At 35.8% G+C, this 20,533-nt stretch overlaps 1 protein-coding gene across 9 annotated transcripts in view; it reads right to left on the bottom strand.

Annotated features, from left to right (window-relative positions):
- The window catches only part of KTN1 (kinectin 1), a 90,815-nt gene extending 70,900 nt beyond the window's left edge, over nucleotides 1–19,915 (bottom strand). For 8 of the 9 annotated variants that reach the window (XM_036238348.1, XM_036238353.1, XM_036238352.1 and 5 more), the window contains exon 1: nucleotides 19,770–19,915. The gene's annotated coding sequence lies outside the window, so the exon portion shown is untranslated. Of the gene's footprint in view, nucleotides 1–19,104; nucleotides 19,401–19,769 lie in introns of those variants that run through there. The other variant, XM_036238349.1, reaches the window with a different exon arrangement.
- Nucleotides 19,916–20,533: the final 618 nt, after the last annotated feature.

The raw sequence follows: 20,533 nt of genomic DNA, 5'->3' as shown, positions 1-20,533 counted from the left end.
GGCAAAAAACAATTAAGCTAAAAAAATGACAAAGGTGGTTGACTTAACTTATAAATATCACTTAAAATGTGAGAAAAAGATGAACCCAAGAGGAAAATGGCTAAAGGACATGTTTAAAAGGTTCCCAGAGGCAAAAAAGATATCTAATAAATGTATTTTTTTTTAATGCAATTTCAGTCACATTCAAGAAACGCAAATTAAAACAAGATGCTACCTCTTTCCACTTAGGATAGCAGGGCAGGAAGATGTGGAAATGAGATTACAAGGGGCATGATGAGGAAAGTTTGGGGGTGATGTATATGTCTCTTACCTTGACTGTGGCAATGGTTTCGCCATTGTACAAATGTGTCAAAACTTACTATATTGTATACTTTAAATATGTGCAGTTGATTATATGTCAATTAGACCTCAATAAAGTTGTCTAAAAAATTAAGCATGGGCCAGGGAATATGAAAAATAGTTACCAGTGCAAGCTCCTGAGAAAGAAATTAGGAAAATTTTAAAGTATAAAAATAGTGCATATTCTTTGACAAAAGAAAATCCCTTTTCTGGTAGTTTATTCTACAAATATAATTACACAAATACAAGGATACAATCAAGAACGTCCACTGTCGGCAAAGTAATTTTACAAAACTACAAAGAATCACGTCCAGGAGTAGGGAAAAGACTAAGATTATAGTAAAGCTTCATGTGTAATATGGGAAAACATTCAAAAAATGTAAATAAAACAAACATTCATCAAAAGTAAGTTGGAGAATGGTATAGAGGGAAAAATTCCCTATTATATGACTGAGTCATGCTCATATATGCTTAGCATGTCCTAGAAAAACATTCCAGAAATCATTAACTCTATGGTGACTTTTGGGTACTTTTCCTGCTAACTTTTCACCTTATATCCTTCAGAATGTTTATATTATCCCACCACACACACATCTTACTTTTATAATTTAAAATTAATCTATTATATTTTAAAATTATAAATTAAAGAATGACTTAAAAACTAATTTGAGGAATCCATTTCGAAAAACATGAGCAAAAACTCTTCCAATTAAATACAACAGAAACTCTTTTTGCTCTAAAACAGGCAACTTTTCTGGAAATTAAGGGAAATCTCAGGCGGGCAGGGAGATCATATAGGAATTGAAAATGTTAATGGTCATTTAAGGATAAGGCAGAAAACTGGACTGACTGCAGGTTGGGGAAGAAGGAATGAGACAGGTACATAAAACGGAGACTTTTCAAGTGTTCCATAGTCAGCTAAGGGTAAACTAAGAGAAAAGAAATCCCCATGATGACATAAGAAAAAGAAAAAGCTTGTTTGCTTTTCCTACTACCCAAAAACTAGACCGAAAGTTTTCATTAAAATTTTATAACCACGGTTCTGAGATGCACAGCTATAGTTTCTGCCAGTCCAGAAAACCCCTAACCCCTTCTATCAAAAATATTAACAAAAAATGGCACCAAGGCCATGAAAGCCTCTGGAAAAAATTCTTTCTACCCAGTCTACCCTGCACAGTATTTGTAGATATGCTCCTGCTGATGAACTTACAATAAAAAATGAGCAAAAGAAGGTAGATACGAACAGGAATTATATCCCCAAGAATTCCAAATGGAATAATTTGAGAGACCATAAAAAATAATTTTCTCAGCTGCTAGAGGCATAAAAAAAAAATCACAGAAACAGAAAAATAAAACACTCACATAAAAGACGAGAAAGGATTAAACTATAAATTTAGTGAAACTAAATTTGTGTGATCATCCACACACATATGCATATAAAGACTCACAGACATTCACAACTAAATGAACTGATTATTTTACACAATTGAAGAATTATCAAACAGAAAGATAAATCTGATAAAAACTGACAACGCGGCACAAACAAATACCTTAGGGAAAACAAGTAAGAAAAACTAATAGACATGAAGGAAAGAATAGAAATTCAAGGAGAGAAAAGCAACAAAGTAGTATTTGATGAGATAATGGTTAAGAATTTTCAAAAACTGTTGCAACACAGAGATCTTCCAATTTCAGAAGGGCAACAAAATCTGGACAGAATAAGAAAACACATGTAAACAATAGGAATAGTAAAACTATATAACTCAAAAGATGTAAAGCAGTTCTTAAAAGCAATATAGACAAAATTACATATAAATAAAATTAGACTTACATATTACTCAGCAATAGAAGCCAAAGGACAATGGAATAAAATCTCCATAGAAACAATGGCCATTAATTCCAAATCTAGCTAAACACTGGAATATTCAGTTTTCAGAAGCAATAAAGTCTGTTGGCTATGTGTAATAAAACAAATTAATGTTAGCAAAAAAAGATTTTAAAGACTTTATCTGAAATTTAATAATCCAGAACATAGTTTTTGTAAATAAGCAAAACTTCTACTAGAATATGACTGACAATATTACTAAACCCTTCCATTAGGAATTAGAGCTGGCCTTTTTTCCTAATAAACTTTTCAGAAAGCCATAGGAAAAAGTGCTAGCAAAGAATTTTCTCTTTCTGGCCCCTCAATTACAGTGATCAGCGCTTTCAAGTACAAAGCCATAAGAAATTGCAATTTTACAATCAAGTGCATCACTACAATAATAGTAAAAGCCTGGTCATCTTTTCTAAGACCATACAATCTATTCTACTGTCTACATTTCAATTTTTACTTTAATGTCATTTAATGTCATTACAATCAAATTCTTACCTCTGCTATTTAAGAGAGAGCAAAGAGATAGACTCTAAACAAAACACAAAATTGTGAATAAATGGCAAAATCAAACTGTAAATATGTACAAATGAAAAATCGAAAATAGGGTAAAGAAACTACTTATAGATTTTCATTTTCATATTTTTCTGGAATATTAGTTATGTTAATAAATTATTAACCCACAGCAAAGTTAAAGAATCTTTATAAATTAAGAAATTTTTACATTCCCATTTATTGAAATCAAGCAGCAATTGCTTTTATATTCACAATCTTGCGTGGATACCTTTCTCTAAAATTAACCTTGAGAACTATGGTTTAAAAAGATAATCATGAAATATTTTTACTTATTATACAAAAAGCTTACTTTAGACTACTGAAAGTTTAACATACCAAATGAGTGACTATCCTGCTGATGTGTTATATTCTCTCTTCCCTACTATCTGTGAGCCCAATGCAGTGCTCAATGAATAGCACTGTCAAATTTTAATTGACTAAAAGGCAACAAAGTATAAAAATCTGGGAGGAAAAAAACGCTTACTACATAACTTCAAAATATAAATAACTTTATACAGTAAGCCCTTTGGATTTTCTTTCAAAATAAACCTTCATAAATACAATGCATATCAATCTTATCTGTGTTCACCAGCACTCATATTAAGGACATTTAATCACAATATGAATTTTATTATAATGTTCCTGAAGCTACAAAAGAAATATATGAGAAAAATAAAAATCAAAATGTCCAGATAAAATTATCATGAACTGAAAATAAGTGCAACTTTTATAAGTTAACGAATGTTTAAACCTACAACAGAAAGTTTGGGTTTTTTTTTTTTTTTTGGCTGTTGACATTTTTTTTGACATCATTCCCAATAAGCAACCTAAACAAAAAAACAATGAAAGACATTATCTTACTAAGAGCAATCTCCAAGAAAAATTCAAGTCTCTGGGATTTAATCGACTGAATTCCCATATTCTTAAAGTTAGTTTATAAATTATCTAGTTAATATAATTGAAACTATACAGTGAACCTTCAAAATCTGTGATCCCAAAGTCCTTCTTCCAGACAAATGATATGACTCAAAAGGTTCAAAAGTGATTAATCATCAGAAATCTAAAATATAGCCACAAGAAAACAATTCCATTCTTAACAGCATCAGAAACAATAAAATAATTATTAGCAATTAATGCAGCCAAGGAAGTGAAAGATCTGAACACTTTAAATTTAAGACAGTGATGAAACAAATTGAAGAAGACACAAATGGAAAGATACCACATGTACTGGTAAAATGTCCATACTATCCAAAGCCATACAGCTACAGAAACAATACAATCCCTGCCAAAATTCCAATGGCATTTTTTACAAAAACAGAAAAAAAATCCTAAAATTTGTATGGGACTACAAAAGATCCCAAACAGCTAGCCAAAGCAATCTTGAAAAAAAAAAAAAATGAACAAAGTTGCAGGCATCACACTTCCTGATTTCAAACTATACTACAAAGCTATAGTAATCAAAACAATGCAGTGTCATAAAAACAGATGCACAGACCAATGGAACAGAATTGAGACCCCAGAAATAAACCCATGTATATACCATCAACTAATATTTGACAAGGGAGAAAGAATACTCTATGGAGAAAAGACAGTCTCATCAATAAATGATCTTGGGAAAACTGAACAGCCACATGCAAAAGAATGAAACTGGACCCTATCTTACAGTACTCACAAAAATTAACTCAAAATGGATTAAAGACAAATCTAAGATCTAAAACCATAAAACTCCTGGGCGGGGGGGGGGGGGGGGGAGAGAAACAAGCAAACAGGAAAAAAGCTCCCTGACATTGGTCCTGGTAAAGATTTTTGGATATGATACTGAAAGCATAAGAAATAAAAGCAAAAATCAAAAAGTAGGACTCCATCAAACTAAAAAGTTTCTTCACAGCAAAAAAAAGAAAAAAGATCAAAATGAAAAGGCACCCTACAGAATGGGTAAAAAATATTTGCAAACCATGTATAAAACAAGGGGTTAGAATTCAAAATATACACAATTCAATAGCAAAAACGAACAAACAAAAACAATTTGATTTCAAAACAGGCACAGGACCTGAATGGATATTTTTCCAAAGGAGATATACAAATGGCCACCAGGTATGTGAAAAGGTGGTCAACATCACTAATCATAAGGAAAATACAAATCCAAACCACTTTATGTTTATTAGAATGGCTATTATTAAAAAGGCAAGATATAACAAGTGCTGGCTAGAATTTGGAGAAAAAAGAACTCCTGAACACTGTTGGTGGGAATGTAAACTGGTACAGCCACTGTGGAAAACAGTAAGTAGAGAGGGTCTTCAAAAAAATAAAAATAGAACTACCATATAATCCAGCAATCCCACTTTTGAGTATTTATCCAATGGAAATGAAATCACTATCTTGAAGATTTCTACACCCCTGTGTTCATTGCTGCGTTACTTATATAGACAAGACATGGAAACAAATTGTCTGTGATGGATGAATTAATGAAGTGACAGCTATATATACATATATAGAGATATATACAGAAAAGCATATATACATAATGAAATATTACTTAACCATAAAAAGGAAATCCTGCCATTTGCAACAACATGGATGGATCTTGAGGGTATTATGTATGCTTAGTGAAATAAATCAAAGACAAACACCACAAGATATCACTTACTGGCAGGATCTAAAAAAATTCGAACTCATTGATACAAAGAGTAGACTGGTGGTTCCAGGAGGAAGCAGGGGGTGGGAGTATTCGTGAAGGTGGTCAAAGGGTACAAGTTTACAATTATAAGTTGAATAAGTTCTGAAGATCTAATGTAAAGCACGGTGACTATAGTTAACAATACTGTATTAGGTACTTGAAATTTGCTACCGGTAATCTTAAAATTTCTCACCACAAAAAAAAAAAAAAAAAAAAAGTAACTACGTGAGGGGATGAATGCAACTAACCTTATTTTGGTAATCATTTTGCAATGCATACATAAATACATACATACACCAAATCATTACATTGTATACCTTGAACTAAAACAATGTTACTTGTTAATTATAACTCAATACAGCTGGGAAAACAAAATATACTCAAGAGTAGAGGTCCCTATCCTATGGCCATCCTTCTCTGGAGACAGTGCTTAGAAACCATGTTTACATAACACCCTCAAAAGCTATGCAAAGATAGATACTGCCTTAAACAGATAGTATACAGTTGCAATGATCCTACATTTCAAGATCCATGAAAGGCTTTTTCGACTACTGCAAGATGCCTGAAGAGTTTAAATAAAAGCTACCATGTACTAAAAATAGTAGCAAAGTAGTCAAACTAAAATTGATGAATTCATTGTGGATAAATCCAGACAATGTAACTAAAAAATTTAAGAGTATCAAAAGTTGTTCACTGTAAAGTTATTCCAATGCTTCCTTTAAAAAAAAATAATAATAATTAAGTAAATAAAAGGTTTACTAAGTCAGGAAAATCCAATAAACAATATAGAATGTCTGATTTTGGCAGAACACCTGATAAAGTAAACAGGCTATCCTTGGAGACGAGACAGATAAGTACTAAACATGAATGAATAATAGTAAAAATCGGGAAATATTTAAAGGTTAAATGATTATATCCCAAAGTTGCCAATTAATGGTTTAGAAAGTATCTTAATCACACATCAAAAGACTGTTTTTGCTTGACCTTACTAACATTTTAATCAATTAGTTGGTTAAGAATAAGACAAGCTTGCCTGTTCATAATAACATGCTGATGAACACAAAGATATCTCGAAAGTGAACAAAAGACAAATCAAACGTTTCATCAAATAAGATTTTTATTTTATCCTTTGCTACCAAGCTCTTTCTGTTCCCCACTGGAATAGCAGGAATTCCAATATCTAGCTCGGATATGGAGGGATGCCATGTTATTTCAGTCTACAGACATACCTTACATAATGAAATTATTCAGGTAACTGGTTTTCATCAAAATAGCTCTTGACAAGTACGACTTTTCAAACTACAGCCTTTTTAGTATTAGTGATTGTTCACCTAAAGACACATATAAATATTCTACAAAGAATTAAATTTCAACATGATTTCGGCCGAAGACACACTCAACGATTTATTCAACATAGTGGAATACATCACATGTCATAATGCACTGCACGCATTTTGATAAACCCAGAACATTTTGCTTTGTGCATACATGCCAAGCAAGAGGGATACAGAGCTACCATCTCCTACAACTCTACGGTCTTTTCTGCCTATGTTCTATTTCTACATTGCCTAAAGGACTTGCATTTGGCCTTTATTCCCCTGAAGGTGCTTCTCTGTGCCAAGATTTGACTTTTAAGTCTAGGCTGAATGCAAAATAACCCTGAGCTCAAAAAGGTTAAAACTGGTGAAGAAAATGGTATAAAAAGAATAGACTTTACAAAGACTTACACCCCACAAACATTAAGTTTTCTCTTCTTCCTTTGGCAAATACAATATGCCTTCGTTTTATCACATTACATTTTATGTTCAAAGTATATGTATTTACTTTCAAAATGTTGCCTATACCTACATAAACTCTTCATTGGTTGAAATGGTTGAAATGGAATACAGTACAATTTTCTATTAATGGAAATACTTTTCAAGTAATGGCTTTTCACTTAGCAACATGGTTTTCAAGAGTGAATTCGATTCATTAAACAAAGGATAGGTACATCTGATTCTCAAGTTTGAGAAAAGAGTTCGGAGAGCAAGGGATACCAGTCCTACTTAGAAAAAGAAAAAAAAATATTCAGCCTTATTTGGACTCCAAGTGATACCTATACTCCAAAACAGACTAAAGAAACATAGGATGAATGAGATCAACTAGCAGGAACAAGAATATTTCAAGGCGTAAAGATTTATTTGATTATAATCACAAATTAGTCTGATATTAAAATCCGATTTGTTCTAAAGCTGAATACCCAACAAAATTAAAAAGGCAGATTTCAACAAAAGAAGGAAACATCATTAAAGTACTCAAGATACGCTGAGCTGAGCTTCAATAAAACAAATAAGAATATAACAGGAAGAAATGGATGAAGACTTCCAAAGAGGATGCTTCTTTTCCAAACACTTTAAATGATGGATGAAACATGAAAGAGTACCAAAAAGACATGGCTAAATTTAAAACTAAGATAAGCATCTTCCTGAATCAGAAATAATAAAAATTCAAAACAGTAACCCATACCTAAAATAGAATGTAGGGAAGGAAGAGTGGGGAAGATATAATGGCTGGATAATGGCTCTAGAGTAAGCAAACGTCAGAAGTTTAACTCCTACAGGTAACAGCAACAGAAAAGAACTAGGTTTGCTGCTTTTGACACCAATAGGTGAAGATGGGAATAGAATTTGCACAAGGTTGGGGGGAAGCAGGGGACAGGGAAGAGGAGAAGAAAGTGGGAAGGAGGAGGGGAGAACAAGAGAGGGAAAATGTACAAAAAATAATCAAGCTGCAAACTTGTTACCTAGAGCTATATAGCTGTATAGATGCTCTGAGCCTTGAAAGGAATAAGGAAAAAAAAAACATCCATGCTAACAGCAAATTTAAAACTAATGGTAATTCCTTAGTATCAAATATCAAGCCAGTATGACATCTCTCCAACTGCTTTGTAAATGTTTTTTTCCGTTATTCTGTGATTGATGTATTTGTCTTCTTTCATTTATCTTATATTTCTTATTACTCAGTTTCTTGCCATTCCTAGAATTTGGAGTTGGAAAAACCAGGTAGTTGCTCATGCAGATTTCCAATATGAACTCTGTTGATGGCATCCTCATAGTGTTTAATAAGTTCTTCTGTCCTTTCTATTTCCTATAAGCTGATAGTTAAATTTAAAAGCTAAATCAGATATAGGATTATGACTTGAATGCAAGACTAAGATTTGTGTGACATACTTCCAAAAGGATGTATCTAATATTTAGATTTTTTTTTTTTTTTGGTATTAGCAGATGCTGATGATGACCTTTGCCTGAACATTATACATTAGGAAATGCAAATGATAATATTCTAAGTCTACCATTCTTTATTAGGTAGAATACATCTATAAAAAGAAACTTCTCTCATGACCTATTTGGTTACCCTGAGATACAAATCATGTAAGTAGGATATGAGCTTATTTTAATTGATTTGCCAGTTGTCAAAATAATGAATTGGTCCAGCAATAACTAATTAAGGGGTTTTATTTTTTAATGTTTTAGTATCATTATGAATTCACAGATTAAACATTTGATTTGTTTCAATTCATTAGCTATTATCTTTACTGATATTCAAACTGTCCCCTTCACAGCCAATGGGATTTATTCAGAATGGCTCCTGGGTTGTTTTGATACCGCCCCCACAGTTTTTGGTTGGTCTACTGCTTTCTGATAAGATGGTCTAGGTTATGATTCTAGAGTGGCCCCCATGGTCCTTCCTTCCTGGTATCCTTACTCTTGTGGAATCTCCTCCCATTAAGTGTGAGTGAAACCTGTGACTTGATTCTAATCAATAAAATATGGCAAAGGTGACAAGATGCAAAGGATTATATGTACATTATTATGTTAGATAAGACCATAACCCAAGTTACCAGGACACTCCTTTTCTAACTTACTACATTTGAAGAAGCAAAACTGCCATGTTGTAAGTCATGTGGCAAGGAGCTAAGAACAGATCCAAGAAACTGAGACTTTCAGTTGGGCTGGTAGGAACTAAATGCTGACAGCCACGTGAACTTAGAAGCAGATCTTTCCTCAGGTTAGCCTGAGATGAGACCCCAGCCCTGGTCAAAACCATAGTAGCAGCTTTGAGAAACCCTGCAGCTGAGGACTTAGCTAAGCAGTGTCCAGACTCCTAACTCACAGAAACAAGTATAATGTGTGTTTGTTTTAAGCCACTAAACTTGTAGTATTGTCAGACATAGAAATAGATAACATACAGGCTCATCTCAAACATTTCCTGCCTTAGACTAGAAAATGCCCACTCTGAGCACAAGTTTAGTTTCATTATGAAAAGGCATTTAAAGACCACGATGTGGGCACCAGGAGTGCTTTTTGCTACTGCATTGATCATTGTGTCTAGGCTTTTTTAGTCAACAGGGACGGAGAATGCATATATTTTAAATAAGCTAACTTATTGCATGAATACATACAGATGTCTATACTCAAGTTTAGCACTATAGGATTTTGACTGAATTTCAGTGACCCTAAAACTACATGTTTTAAACAACGCCAAAAATCTGAGTTTTCAACAATATCGACATAATCACCCATTTTATTTAAATTACAATACACACATTACACAGGAATGGAACTACAATGTACACATTACCACCAAAATTATAATAGTTCAAAATTTATTTTCCTTTTTTGTCGTCATTCCTCCACTCTCTTCCAAAGGAGATGGATGGTCAAGTTACCATGTTTTAAAGTCACTTGGCATAGTTTCACTCTGGTGTTCACCAAATGAATACATTTAAGAATCATTTGTACATTCATTTTTGATTTTTTAGGGATTTTTAGATTTTTGTAGAAAAAGTCAAAGCATAGAATGTACCTGTGTACTTCTACACTATGCTTCTCTCCTCCATAAGTTACCATCATTTTTTAGATTACATCAATATTCTTCTACTTTGAATATCAGCAAAATATAAATATACATTTTCATCTCCCTCTTTCTTAGTACATAATTACATATTACTATAAACACTTTCTCCACCTTGCTTTTTTTAAACTGTTCCAGAACAGACCTAATTTGTGACTCAAAGCTCAGTGGGCCAGGTAAAAACAGTTGAAAAATAAATAATCCAAGGAGCAGGGAGGCGATAATCACTGAGAAAAGGTTAAAAAAAAAAAAAACCTCCCCTCAAAATGAGCCAACAAACCAATAATCCAAAACATAGGAAATTTGATGATGGGGGGGGGGGAAATCAATAAAAACATAAATTCACACCAGATGGTATGCTTTATTAAACAGTCTGACAAAGTTTTTAAAATTGAAGATGTCAGAGAAATAAGAAAGTCTGTTAGTAGCAAAAAAGGTTTTAAAACATAACTGAAACAGACAGGTATATATGAAAAAACAATTCCAAATCTAAGAAATGGAAATTATAGATACTGGCATACAGACTCAATAGATAGAATAAAACTCTAGAATGAACAAAATAGATGTTGGTAAATGGCTACATAGTCCTGAAGTCACCTAGCATGAAGCATAGAAAAATAAAGAGGAAAAAGGAGGAAACAGTAATTAAGATACACAGAGAATAAACTTCAACACAAGTCTATGGAAAAAGAACAAAAAAAGATAACAGAAGCAATATTTAAAGAGCTGAAAATCTGCCAAAACTGAAGAAAGACCTGATTCCTCAGATTAAAGGTATACCAAGTACTAGCTATATGCAAAGAAGTTTATCCACACAAGTGCACTGTGGTGAAACTGCAAAATACCAAACAAAAAGATACTACTTTAAGGAAATAATTAACCAGACTGCTTCACAACAAATCTCCATAACTACTTAAAACCCATTTAAATACTGGCATCACTTTGAAATATTTACAAATCTCTTTAAATGTCATATGGGGGCTGGGAAAGAGGAGAGACTTCAAAGTTTTCTGAATAACTCTATATTTTAAATTCTTACCTAATTATTTTCTTATGACTCTAAAGGCAAGGTATAGACAGTGCATAAAACCAATAACTCAAAGAGTTATTTCAAGCAGCTACTAAATTTACACATTTTAGCATAAGAAGGAAGAAGCAAAACTCAATTACAGGGAAAGAATTCTCAAAGGCCATTTAAACTTTATAAGACAACATGCAAGAATATCTTAACAAACTTGAGGTAGGGAAAGATTTCTTAAATCGGACACAAAGTTCAAATCATAAAAGGAAAATAATGATCAATTCAACTAAATTAAAAATTTTAACTTTTATTAACAAAGACACCATAAGAAAGTAAAAAGACAAGCCACAAAGTGGGAGAACACATTTGTGATAATCAGCAAGTTACTTAGAACATACAAAGAACTGCTATCATTCAAAAAGAAAAACCCAACAGAAAAATAAACAGCCACTCCAGAAAAAACAAAAATGGCCACCCAACACTTAAAAAGGTGTTTCCGCTCAGTAAGCAAAAATGCAAAACCTACAATATATCAATTAATATCCAGTAGGCTAACTTTAGTATTTGCCAATATCAAGTATAGGCGAGAATGTGGAGCCATCATATGTACACACTATTGAGGGGCATAAACTGGTACAACGCATTGGAAAATAATTTGGCAATACCTAGTAAACCTGAAAAGTACCTCTCCTACAATTCAGCAACTCCACTCCTAGCTAGACAAAAGGTCCAAAACCATTTTTTCAAATTGCAAATCTGAATTCATTAATGGGTTAGCAAAAATCAACTTAATGAGTTTTGATTAGCGTTCTTATTTTTAGTGAAACAGACTAGCATCATACAGATTTTCCCAAAAAAAATGTGTTATATATGTGTACATCTGATATTGTACTGAGTCTCATAATGTAAAATTTATTTCTTACTGTAGTGGTAAAAAAAGTTTTAAAAAGCTGCATCCTAGGAACATGAACTCATCCAAGTGCACCAATAAACCTATGCAAGGTATTCGTAGCAGCACTGTTTATAACAGCAAAAGAAAACGAGAAACAATCCAAATGCCCACTGTCAATCTTTTAAAAGAAAAGGGTAAGTGATGCAGGCAGAAAAGTTGAGTTTACTCAGGAATAGCAAAGAAATTGCAATTCAGGACAAGCAAGCTACGGCAAACCACAGGCAAGTCCAGAGAACGAAAAGACCATTCTTTTATAGAGGAAAGAAGAAAACTGGGAAGAGCTGTTTTGAACAGGAGTTCATCGCAGGAGACAAAAGTTCAGCGTTTTGGCAGCTTTCTCATTGGTTGGGCGGTTGCTGGGTAAAGAGAAAATCTTCCTGGCTGGGGCATATGAAGTAAGCTGCGAAGAATGGTTCATGTGTGAGAGCTCCCTCTTCATTGCCTCTCGACTCCATTTTAGATTAGATTTTCGTTACTTAAATTCGCACCATCAACAGGTAATAAGTAAACTGGAAAATACTCATACAATGAAATTCCATGCAGCAGTGAACCTGAATCAATCAGAGCTATTATACAACATGATGAAAGAATATAAGGACCATAAAGGTGCAGAGAAAAAGGAAGTTGCAAATAAACTCATTCAGAAGGATCTCATTTATAGAGTTCAAAAACAAAACAGCAAAAAAAAATAGTTTACACATACAAATAAATGTGGCAAAACTTAAAAAAAAAAAAAAAGAAAGAAAGAAAATGTAACAAAGAGTGGTTACTCCTGGAGGAAGAAACATATAAAGAAATAAAAAGTTAGGATAATGTTCTTGAACTGGGTATTAGGTACAGGGCTGTTTATTGTCTTTACTCTACTTTATACACATTTTATAAAGATTATTTCATATGTACTTAATTTTAAAAGAAAAAAGCTTAAATAAAGCTGACTGTAAGGTATAAAGATATTCATTTTATACTTAATCTTTAAAATGTACACATTTTATATTCTCTTGTACACTTGAATCATTAGATATTTTTGTTCTAACATTCAACCAAAAAAATTAAAAGATGATAATTAAGGAGGAAGAGGTAAATGTAAAAAACAGATAAGCAAACACACATATATTTCCCTGTTTCTTAAATTTACAGTTACAATTACGACAATGTTAAATACCCCTAGAAAGCTGTACTTTGAAACAAATTTTCCCAAAAAGGAAAAATAGCAAATACTTTCAGAGACCACTGACAGTTTATTTAAAAAATATCCAGGGTTTTCTTGACTTAGGACAAAGCTACCTTAAGAAATCAGACATAGTATCCAAGAGTAATAACTAAAACTTTTCTTTACATCAAAAGTAATATATTATTTTAAATGTTGCTGGGACTTTTTCCTTAAGTGAAGGTTATACATAAAACAAAGTATATGGAACATAATTACTCATCTATTTATGCCAGGTAAACACCGTTATAAGAGTAGACAGGAATTCAGCCTTTTTTCATTTTACAGTTAAATTTATATCATAAAGTATTTCTTTTTACCCCTTCTCCCATCAGACAAGGTAACTGCATGGGTTATAGTTTATATAAAATTTCAAGGCTAATCTTAAATGTATTTTACTTGAAAAGTGCTCCAAAAATTTCAAGCGCAGAAATACTTTCTTCATGTTAAAACTAAACGCAATTTTTCAAATGCCCCTCTCCCCCCCTCGCAAAAGGAACAAAAGAACAAAGCCACTTTTACAAAGGATCCAATTTAAACTTAAAATTACAATGGACTTCCAGGTCAAAGTGGAAGCCATTTAAGAAATTATTCCCAGTCATCAGCAATAGTATAACAACAACAAAGATTAATATACCACAGTACCTAAAACTGTACCCAGAAAAGAGAGTGCCAAATAGGACAAGCTTGAGAAATTCAGTTCACAGAAATGACATTCAGCCAACCTCAGACAACCAGATTATGAAAATTATGTAAAATAATTATGAAGCACACCTCAAATGAACACAACTTCCCAATAACTAAGCAAGTACAGTTCACAAGCACATAAATGAATTCAACCTGTGTGTGGATATTAACGATCAAAGGAAACATCTTAAATGTCCAACAACACAGTATTCAGAATACAGGAGCTTTCAATGTACAGCTCGGCTTGTTCAAATTTATTTCAAAGATAACTATATCTAAACACATGTGATCACTAAATTATTTATGTATATATTTCACTCACAACACTTACATTACTGATCAACAAGATTAATTAGTACTAAGCATAGAAGTATTTTTGCTGAAATTCGTGTATTAAATTGTTTTCCATCCCACTTTTGAGAGTAAACTTGTAAACTCTGTTCTTAAAATCTCACTTTACATGGCATTCCATGTAAATCAACTAGACATGCTAATGGCGGAGGATGGCACAAATGACAAGTAAACCAGAAGGCTCAATGAGACCCACTTTCAAATACCAAGCAATTCATTGATTCATCAAATTCAACACTACCTAAGTGCCAGAAATACAGTTCACAGTAGTGAACAAGACAAAGTTCCTGCCTCACAGAACTTATATTCTTATAGGTGAAACAGATATCAAACATATTAGGCACATACAATAATGTTAGGTAGTAACTCAGAATGCAATGAAGAAATATAAGGCTAAGACAAAGAATAGAGAATATGCATTTTAGGTAGGGTGATGGGATTGGCCTTTCTGAAATAACCACTAAGCAATGCCTACAAGATCACAGGGTAGTAACTCACAATGACATACACAGAATAGAGACTGAAAAACTCTCTTGGGAACTAAAGAAATGCTTCTGGCTAACAGCCTACTATCTTGTGTCCGTGTTTATTTCTATAAATCCATTAAATATGAGAATATAAAGACAAAAACTGTTATTTCTATGAAGACTAAGTTAAATCCTTTGAAAGGCCTTGATGAAGAACTGGAAAAATCTAGAATGACTTTGAACTTGGAAAGTTTCCCAATGCCTACATTTTTATTCACTAGAAAGAAACCAATACTAGAAATCAACAATAATGCTTTTAGGGTATGATTTCTAGAAAAAGATCAGGAAACCCCTACTCCAAGACGAGATATTGATCCAAATAAAATGCAAATAAAAGTAAATGTTTTAAGCTAAAATAAAACACTTAAGATGTACAGATACTTTGAGTTCCTGCTTTAACCAACTTTTGAATTACCTAATCAATGGTTCTAATAGACGGGGCTAGTGAGATCTCTACCACCCTGTAACACTACCACCACCAAGGGGTCCCCAAAAACTCCCCACTTTTTTCCTGCTTCCTGACTATTCCTAGGAAAGGAGCAAACTGAAAACTTGTGTCCAAGAATGAGGTATCCATCACAGTAAGAAACTACAGGATAAGGATTTAATTCATTTATTATAAATATTTAATAAATCTTTAATGAGCACATGCTATAGGCCAAACACTGCCCTAAATCCTTAGGATCCATCAATTTAAAGAAAAAAAAAAAAACCTGACCTCACAGAGGTTACAGTACAGTGTGTGTTTGGGGACAGAGAGAAGAAACAATGAACAATTAACAAAGAAATTATATAATTTGTCAGAAGGTGACAAGTGCTAAGAAGAAAACAGATCAGGGTACGGATCATAAGGAAGGAAGTGAAGCTTTAAATAAAATAGTAAAGTAGTAAGGTAGACCTTTTGGAAAACATTTGAAGAGCAAATATTTGAAAGACACGGGAGTCAGCCATGAAAATACCTTAGGGAAAAAGTGATCAAAGGACTGGGAAACAGACAGTTTAAAGGCCCTAAGAAAACTAGTGCCGATAAAGAGAAATAAGCAGGGGAGCAGAGTGGTACTTAAATTGAGAAGTAAGGGAGGGATGGAGAGAGTAGGAATACCTGGCTTCTGGAAGGCCCTCTAGGCCCATAAGGACAGCAGGGTTTTGAAGAGAGAGTGATATGATCTGGTCGTCATGCTGAAAAAGACTGTTAAGAGAGCTAACATAGAAACAGGGAAATCGGTTAGGAGGCTAACTGCAGAAATTTAGGCAAGAGATAAGAATGGCTTGGACCAGCCTAGTGAGCAGCAGAAATGGCAAAAAGTGATTTGATTCTGATATATTTTCAAGATAAGACAGAGCCAAGAATGCCAAGTGTGAAAGAGACTCCAACATATTTTACCGCCTGAATGTTAGATGGAGCTGACATCAAATGAGATGTCATCAAATGAGACTGCACCTGAGGCAGGTTTAAAGAGGAACATGGAAGTTTAGTTTGAGTTGACTATCTAACATCCAAGTGGGAAATGTGCAACGGGTTGTCTGGAGTAAAGGAGGAAAGTCTGGACTAAAGATATAAATATGAGAGCCATCAGTATATATAGGTATTTAAAGCCGTAACACCGGATGAGATCACCAGAGAAGTATAAAAAGAAAACTGAACCAAGACTAAGCACTTCAACTTCAAGAGAAGACAACTCATAAAGACAGAATGAGCAAAGCAATTTAGTAAAGACAGAAACCTAAAAAGCAATGTACTGGAAGGAGGGAAGTGTAAAATAATAAGTTCCACTTAGTACACAAATCACTTTGCTGAACCTAGATTTAAGATAAAAAATTCTTAATCAGCCTGTAGTAAAGATGATACATAAAGTACTAAATTATACTTTTTTGAAAAAGGAGTTGAACATTTCTTACACATTTCCTACGGGAGTCTCTACTAAAAATATTTTTAGTAGAAAAAGTATATTTTGCCTATTTTATCTTTTTAACATAAAGCCAATTAAAAGGCTGTTACATTTAAAAAATAAAAATAAAAAAGCTTAAATGGTTTACACTACCATCTCTCTCAAAGACTGAACAAACATTTAAACACCAATTCAACAGCCTGGCATGCAAACAGCAAATTATCATTACTTTTCTTTTTCTAGAGCTCAAATACAGAAGGTTAAGTTAATTAAACTCCTTAGCTCATGGCACTTACGGTTTTTCCCTTTCTGTTTAATTTTGTTTATAGCATAGCTTACGCTCTTATCTAAACCAATGTTTTCACTATGATTTGCACATAAACTACGTTTTTGAGCAGAACACCCAAAGTCATGTTCACAACACTGAAAGAGGATGAAATAAAACTGTATTTATGCATAAGAGTAATAATCAATGCCATTTCTAAAAAAAAGTTATTGCTTCTAGCTTCTAAGTATACTCTGCATTTTCCTTCGAAGTAACTAAAAACAAACAGTACACAGAATGAGTTTAAAAAATGTTATCCTCAAGTATTTCAATGTTTTTGTAAAGTATGGTCTCTCAAATTTTCCTTATTACATATTAATTCAGATTCCTAGGAAACCTAAAACTTTCCTGGAGCCATTATATCTAATTTTTATTAAAATTTAAATTTTTAAGTATTGTGAGATCTTTCACATTAAAATTTCCTTTGCTGCAAAAAAAAAAACATAATCATGCAATTAAAAATATGTATTAAATATATTTTAAGTAAAATTCAAGTTAAGAACTTCCCAACAGTAACAATCCCAACAGAGTCTTATAAAGTCTCAAAAAAAGCCTTCACTTCTTAAGTCCTTTAGAAAAGCTAGAGACTGTTATTTACCACCAAATTATTGAAATATTCCTCCTACTAAAAGCAGACTTAAGTCTATAAACTAGGAGGCTTGGGTTCAGACCCAAGAAAATACATCAAGCAGAAAAGACTACTGATACTAAGGGAGGATACAGAAAAAAATTAAATTGGAAATAAAATCATGTATTAATGGCTTTATAATGTTGACCCTGAGCCACCAAGAAAGGGTTTTATAATATTTAATATCCTTTATAATTTTAAAGTGCTTAACACATTTAAGAAAAATTTTCATTAGGCTTTGTTATATTAAGTTTCAGTATAAGTCTCAGAAAAGTAAAGTAAACAGAATATCTTATTTTCTAAGCACACCTGATAGAGTACTGTTATGACTGCTGATGCTACAAAATTAAAAGAGACATTTCTAATTCACCATTACAGCAGGGAGGGGAAATAAATTGTTCTTGGAAGCTACAAACAATAAGCCCAGCTATATCTTGCTAGATCCTTAACTAACTGGGGTAGAGGGAGCCTTGTTTGTCAGAGAACACATTAAATATGAAAATCTATAGCGAGGCATGTCAAAGCAAAATACAGATCAACTCAAGAATGCTCCAGTGTTATTCTTGGGGGCATCATTACAGTCTCATCAGCAACTGTTTTAGCCAACACAAGGAGACAGTGTTGCCATGCGCCTGCTAGGTGAGGTAGGGAGAATAAGTGCAACCTAATTGAGCAAGAATTCAAACTTTAAGTCAGTGCTTACACAATTCAGAGTGTTTAGTTCGCCCCATGGTGTTTATCTGTAGCAGGCTATGGGGTGTCTACATTTTTCAAAGCATCTTAAAAGAAAACACCCACAACTCTGAACAGTTAACTTCAACTGTAGTTTTTCAAGCAGTTTACGCAGATACCTGTTAAGGATCATTTTCTAGCATAGGCCCAACTACGAATTTAGACTCCTTACTGCCAGCAAAAAAAAAAAAAAAGGCTAAAATTAAACAGCCCACTCTTCAACTTAGTCAAGGTGCGGCCGAAAGAGATTTGGGATACCGGTCTCAGGTGCACACATGCTCCATTATGACCAACGTGAGAGGCTGTTTTACTGAAAGACATCTAGGCTGCCAATTTGGTTTTCTGCCGAGGTCCCCCAACGCCAAAAATCTCATTGTTGGAAACTGAAAGGGGGAGGGGAAATCAGTAAGGAAGACACACCCCTCCGGGAGAGGAAAGGATAACTTACCCCGTCTCGAGGGCGGTCCACAGATTTTTCCAAACTCTCCCCTCACGCAGCCTTCTCATCCCCAACCGCCCCCACCGTGACCCCCGGAACAGACACAGGGCGGTGGGAGGAGGCGCCGGGAAGGCGGCCAGCGCCGGTTCCCCAAGTATCCGGAGAGAGCGCCGAGGGCTGAATTCTAGCATGGCGTAAGCGTGGCCCAGCTCCCGCCCAGGGACGCCGCCGGGGACTCGCTCCCTCCGTCCACCGGCCGAGGAGGCGGTAATCCGCCTTCCCTCCCGGGGGCCCTCGGGCCCGGCTAAAAATAGGCGCCTCGGTCACCCCAGGGCCCTCTCCGGCCGCCCTCGCCCTCGGGAGACGTCCCCGGGGGAGCAGTCGGCCGCGCTCGGGGGCGCCGCGAAGGAGCTGGGGTCGGGCCCCGGGCGGCCCCGCGAGGCCGAGCGACCCTCGGAACCCACCCGCCGCGGAGTCCCGGGCCGGGCCGGCGCCCAGCGGCGCCGAGCCGCCGCCCGGGGCCTAGCCGGCGGGAGCGTCCGGGCCCCGCGGCCGCGCCCCCCGCCCGGCGCGGCCCTCCCGCCCGCCCGCCCCGGGACCCCGCGGCCGGCGCCGCCCTCCCCCGCGGCCCCTGAGGCCGGCGCCCGGGCCCAACGCGGCCCGCTCGCCCTTACCCTGCGCGGCTGAGGAGGGAGACCGGGAGGACGCGGCGGCGCCGGCACTACAGCCCGCGCCGCCCGCTCCGAGGAGCCGCCGCCGCCGCCGCAGTTGCTCAGGTGCCGTCGCGCCGCCCGGCAGGAAACGGGCGGCTTCGGGGCGGGGCGGCCCCGGCACGTCCCGGCGTCTGGGCCGGCGGAGCCTGGAGGCCGGCCCCTTAAAGGCACAGGCGCCCGCCGCGCGCGCGCCGCTGGGCCCCCGCGCGCGGCCGGCCGGGGACTCCGGGGCTTTCCTCCCGAGACGGCGTTGCGCGGCGAGGTGCGGAGGGAAGGCTCAGCGGAATTCCCTTCATTCATTAGCCCCGCTTTCACTTTCTCCTTCCCCCAAAGCTGGTTTCGTCTTGCTTGGCCCTGCCGCCGAAGCACCGCTGCGCCCTCCCACCCCCGCTCTGGATTTTTTTTTTTCCGTAACCTTAAGTAAATGGTACTCGATTTCACCCTGCCCGTCCCAGATTCCTCCCTAGAAATCACTGGAAAACGAAATCTTTCGTTCCTCCGTCTCAAGACTCTCTCTATGAATTCACCTTCAGGCAACCCTAGCTTCGAACGGAGAGAAAAATTTAAAAACCCAAATAAATTGTGTGCAAATATTATGAAGCTGTGTGTCTGCTAGCTGGTGGGCATTCATTAAGTCGGGGTAAATAACTAGAAGCTGCAGTGGGAAGCAGAGGTTGACAAGAATCCCTGCTTATTAGTTTGCTCTTTGCTAAAACGGATGGCAG

The sequence above is a fragment of the Rousettus aegyptiacus genome, unplaced genomic scaffold (assembly GCF_014176215.1).
Source record: "Rousettus aegyptiacus isolate mRouAeg1 unplaced genomic scaffold, mRouAeg1.p scaffold_m13_p_3, whole genome shotgun sequence".
Classification (NCBI taxonomy): Eukaryota; Metazoa; Chordata; class Mammalia; order Chiroptera; family Pteropodidae; genus Rousettus; species Rousettus aegyptiacus.
This window is presented reverse-complemented; position numbering and strand designations above follow the sequence as displayed.